Raw genomic sequence first — 6,006 nt, 5'->3', positions numbered from 1 at the left:
CTCAAGGTCCATCCATGTTGTCGCAAATGGCAATATTTCATCTTTTCGAATGGCTGAGTAATAGTCCATTGTATATGTGTAACACTGCTTCTTTAGCCAATCATCTATCGTAGGACACTTCGGTTGCTTCCTTGTCCTGGCCACTGTGAATAATGCTGCTATGAACATCAGGATGCAAATATCTTTTCGGATATGAGTTTCCAAGTCTTTGGGGTAAATACCCAGAAACAAACTCATAGATACAGAGAACATTTTGAGGGTTGCTAGATGGGAGTGGAGTTGGAGGTGGGCGAAAAGGGGAAGAGATTAATAAATGCAAATTGGTAGTTACAAAATAGTCATTGGGATGTAAAGTACAGCACATGGAATATAGTCAATAATATTGTAATTACTGTGCATGATGCCAGATGAGTACTAGGTTTGACATGGGGTTGATCACTTCATATGTTTCATAAATGTCTAATCACTATGTTGTACACCTGAAACTAACATTGTATGTCAACTATAATAGAAATATATATATATTAAATCTACCTTAAAATAGTGCTTTATCCACTTGCCAGAGAAAGAACCTCGTGACATTTGAATTCCGTTTACACTCTCCCTCCTTTTGTTCTGTTATCATGTATTTTAATTACATATATTTTAAGCTCCAGAAGATACTGTTGTTGTTTTGAATAGCTAATATTCATGTAGATTTACTCATATTAACCCTTTTTAGTGTTCTTCACTCCTTCTTGAATTACCTTGTTTTCTTTTGGTGTCATTTCCTTTTGCCTAAATAACCCATTTTAGTATTTCTTTTAGTGCATGTCATATGGTTATAAATTCCATCAATTTTTGTTTCTCTTAAACCTCTTTGATTCACCTTCATTTTGAAAAAAAAATTTGCCTGGTTAGAAAATATTTCTTCAGCACTTAGAAGATCTCAGACCATTGTCTTTTTTCATTATTTTGAAAATTCATTTGCCAAGATTATTGTTGTTCCCTCAATGATAACGTGTCTTTGTTCTCTAGTTACTTTAAAATTTTCTCTTTGTTTCTGGTATTTATCAGTTTTACTTTGATGGACTTATGTCTGGTTTCCTTTCTTGCTATAGTAGCTTTTTATTTTTACCATAAGAAGTTACTACTAACTTAGTGATTTAAACAACTCAAATTTATTATCTTATAATTTTGTAGGTCAGAAGTCCAGTATATGTCTCACTGGCTAATATTAAGGTGTCAACAGGATGAATTCCATTCTGGTGGCTTTGAGGAAAATCTACTTTTTTTTGCTCATTAAAGTTGTCAGAATTCAACTATTTGTGCTTGCAGACTGAGGTCCCAGTTTTCTTGTTATCTGAAACTGAGGGACATTTCCAAATTCTAGAGGACTATTGCATTCCTTTGCTCATGGCCCCCTTCCTCCATATTTAAAGCCTCCAATGTTTGGTCAAGTATTCTCATGTCACATCTTTCACTAACCAAAACTGCTGCTTTCCTACTCCTCTTTTAAGGGCCCACCTGTATCTAAATAATCTCCTTATCTTATATTCATTTAATTAACAACCTTAATTCCATTTGCAACTTTAATTCTCTTCTATCATGTAACAAAACATATTCATAGTTCTGAGGATTAGAATATGGACATCTTCAGGGGTACATTATTCTTCCTGCACAGTCATTATTCTGCTTCAGATTTGTATAGCCTCTAGAACATGTAGCTTGAGACATTTTTCATTTTGGGGGCGGAAAATCCTTGGCATTTCTTCATATAGTGTTTTTGCCCTCTTTTTCTCTTCTTTTCAGATTTCAATTACATATGTGTTAAACCTTTTCACTGTGTTATCTATGTCTCTCATTCTCTTTTCTGTATTCTCCAGAAAACTGGGACCTCAGTCTGCACGGGCAGGCAACTCAGCCATTCAAATCCCAGCCACTTGGTAGCTGTGACCTCCAGTTTTGGTCTTCCTAGTCCAGCAAAAGTTCCACAAGCTCTAATTGCTGCTTTTTGTTTGGCCTTTATGCCACACACTGTGAATTGGACAATTCTTTGAGGGGAGAAAGACTCAGATCAATGTTTCCCTTTCACTGTAATTTGCTCACAAAGTATTAGTATCATTCTCCCCTTTAACAAACACTATTCTCATGTATGTACAAGAAGAAGAATTTATGAATCATATGGTGTGCACATGTTCAATTTTACAACTAGTTGAATGAATTTACACTCTCACCAGCAGTTTATTGCTCAGCATCTTTTCCAACATTTGGTAGTCCTAGGATTTTTTTATTTTTTTCCAATAAAGTGGGTATATAATCCCTTTTTAATTGCTTTTGTCCTCTTGAAGTTCCTGAGGAAGAATGCCTAGATGCTGCTGCTGAAGCTATTCTTACTGCAAATGAAGCAGAGCACATTTTCTGAGTCCCAGGATCAGTAGGACATCACACAAGAAAATCTATCAAAGATGATAATAATGCTTTCATTGAAGAGGTTCGGTATCTTAAAATGAAGATGGCAAAGAATGAATAAAATGAATAAGGAAGAGGAGGGGAAAAGCAGATTTATGAAGCCTAAATAATCTGAAATAGGTTGAAGATAAAGAGGTCTTCACTGCAACACATTATAATCAAATTTTCAAAAGTTAAAAACAGCATATTGGACTTGAACTATACTTTAGACCAAATATATCTAACAATATATACAGAACTGCAGCAGAATACACATTCTACTCAAGCACACATGGAACATTCTCCAGGATAGATCATATGTTAGATCACAAAGCAAGTCTTAAAACTTTAAAACTGAAATCATACCAACTGTCTTCCTACCACAATGGTATGAAATTAGAAATCAATAAAAGGAGGAAAACTGGAAAATTCATAAATACGTGAAAATTAAACAACACACTTATGAACAACCAATGGATCATAGAAAATGTCAAAAGGGAAACAAAAAAATTATTGGTACAAAAGAAAATTGAAATACAACATACAAAAACTTATGAGACATAGCAAAAGCAGTTCTAAGTGTAAATTTTATAGTGATAACTTCTTACATCAAGAATAAAGATTTCAAATTTTAAAAATCTAACTTCACATTTCAAGGAACTAGAAGAACAAACTAGGTTCGAAGTTAGCAGAAGAAAAATAAATAAAAATTTCAGCAGAAATAAATAAAATAGAAATTAGAAAAACATTAGAGAAAAGCAACGAAACTAAGAGCTGATTTTATGAAAAGATAAACAAAAATGACAAACATATAGACTATTTTTTTTAAAAAAAGAGAGAAGACTCAAATAAATTAAATTATAAATAGGAGACATTACAACTGATACCCATGTAGCCCAGAAATAAATCCATGTATATAAAGTCAGCTAATATTTGACAAGGGAATCAAGAATACTCAATGGGGGAATGGATAGTCTCTTCAATAAATGGTATTTGAAAATCTGGATATTTGCTTGCAAAAAGATGAAATCGAACCCCTATGTTACACCACTGACAAAAATTAACTTGAAATCAATTAATAACTTAAAAGGAAGACCTAGAAACATAAAGCTCCTTAAAATAAAACATAGGGGAAAAGCTCCTTGACATTGGTCCTGGCAATGATTTTTTAGATATAATACCAAACTCACAGCAACAAAATCAAAAATCAACAAGTGGGACTGAATCAAACTAAAATCTTTTGCATACCAAAAGAAATAATTTAAAAAAATGAAAAGGCAACCTATATCTGTCCTTCCACTCTAAATGATAGCTTTGCTGAATATTGCTTAATTTCACGTACATGTAGAATCTAAAGAACAAAGCAACAACAACAAAAGTGGAAATAAATTCATAGATACAGAGAATATTTAGAGGGATACTAGATGGAAGCGGGTTGGGAGGACAGAAAAAGCAAAGAGATTAAGAAGTACAAATGGATAGTTGCAGAATAGACATGGAGATGTAGAGTGTAGCATGGGGAAGATGGTTAATAATGTTGCAATAAATATGTAAGGGGAGAGAAGGGTACTAGATTTAATGGGGTGATCACTTTGTGCATTATGTGCATCTCTGATCAGTATGCTATACAACTGAAACTGGTATATTATTATATGCCAACTATAATTGAAAAAAAACTCATTGAATTGTACAATGTAAATACAAGCAACTAATTGTTTATTACATTTCAATAAAGATAGAAGAAAAGAAAAGGCAACCTATAGAATGGGAGAAAATATTTGCAAACCATGTATCTGATTAGGGTTAATATTCAAAATACATAAGTATCTCATATAACTCAATGGCAAAAATAATCATTTAAAAAGTGGGCAAATAACCTGAATAAACATTTTTTTTTCTAAAGAAGATATCCAAATGGCCAAGAAGCACATGGAAAGGTGCTCAACATCACTAATCATCAGGGAAATGCAAATAAAAATCCACGATAAGGTATTCCTCACACCTATAAGAATGGATATTATCAAAAAGATAAGCAACAACAAATGCTGGTTAGGATGTGGAGAAAAGGGAGCCCTTGCGAACTTTTGGTGGGACTATAAATTGTTACAGCACTATGGAAAACAATATGGAGGTTCTTCAAAAAATTAAAAATAGAGCTACAATATGATCCAGCAGTCCTACTTGTGGATATTTATCCAAATGAAATGAAAACAGAATCTTGAAGGGACATCTGCAATTCCATATTCACCAAAGCATTATTCGCAATGACCAAGACTTGAAAACAACATAAATGTCCATCAATAGCTAAATGGCTAAAGAAACAGTGAGATATATGTGTGTGTATGTGTATATATACATATATATACACACACATATGTATATCTACACACACACACACACACACACACACACACACACACACACACATATATCAGCCATAAAAAGAATGATATCTTGTCATTTGTGACAACATAGTCGAAACTTGAGCGCGTTATGCTAAGTGAAAACAGACAGAGAAAGACAAGTACTATATGATCTCACTTATACGTGGAATCTACAAAAGCCAAATTCATAGAGCAGAGAGTAGATTGGTGGTTGCCAGTGGCTGTGGGGTGGGGTATATGAGATGTTGGTCAAACTTCCAGTTATTATAGGAATAAGTACTGAAGATGTAATGTTCAGTATGGGATTATAGATAATAATACTGTATTGAATACTTGAAAGTTAAGAGAGCAAATCTTAAATGTTCTCACCAAAACAACATCACCAAAATATCATAATTACATGAGGTGAAGGATTTGTTAACTCACTTTATTGTGGTAATCATTTGCAATATATTCATGTACCAAATTACAAAATTATACATCTGAAATTAAACAATGTTATATATCAATTTTATCTAAATAAAGCTGGAAAAACTGTAAATGAACTAACATCTACAAAATTACAGCTGCCATTTTTTTCAGAAACTGATAAGCTGATTCTAAAATTCAAATGGAAAGGAACACAGAGGAGTTAAACCAATCTTGAAAAAGAGGAACAGAGTTTGGAGAAACATGGAATGAGAGATGTCTCCAGATCTCTCCCTTTGAAACAACAGTAAGCTGAACATCTAAAAATCAACAAAAAACACCCAAACTGCACACCAGCATGTCTGAGCATGGGATCTGCATATAAGAGCTACCACAGGTCAGAACCCTGGGTGTCAGGTGGTGGACTGGGAAAAATAAAGAAGTTGCCTCTTGCAGCCACCAGAGCTCCATGTAGAAGGAGAGGGAAGAAAGAGGCTGCAGCGAGGTCCCTGAGCAGTATTGCCTGGGAGTGCTGTGAGCTCCACGCAGCCAGCAACAGGGCCCAGTCATCAGGGTGGAAAGTGGAGAAGCAGGACAGCAGAGAAAAAACCAAGGCTGAGCTGGAGTCCCCAACCCCAACCCAGAGGGCCACTCTTCTCATATCCTCCGAGACCAAACACCGCGGAGCCTAAGGAATATGAACAAACACTACCAAAACTGTCGTAACACTGACAGGGACTGAGACTGAGAGTAGTGAGTGCGATTAAATATTTATAAGGAAAAA

Source organism: Pteropus alecto, unplaced genomic scaffold (assembly GCF_000325575.1).
Source record: "Pteropus alecto unplaced genomic scaffold, ASM32557v1 scaffold150, whole genome shotgun sequence".
NCBI lineage: Eukaryota > Metazoa > Chordata > Mammalia > Chiroptera > Pteropodidae > Pteropus > Pteropus alecto.
The sequence above is the reverse complement of the archived record's forward strand: the minus strand, read 5'-3'. Positions refer to the sequence as shown.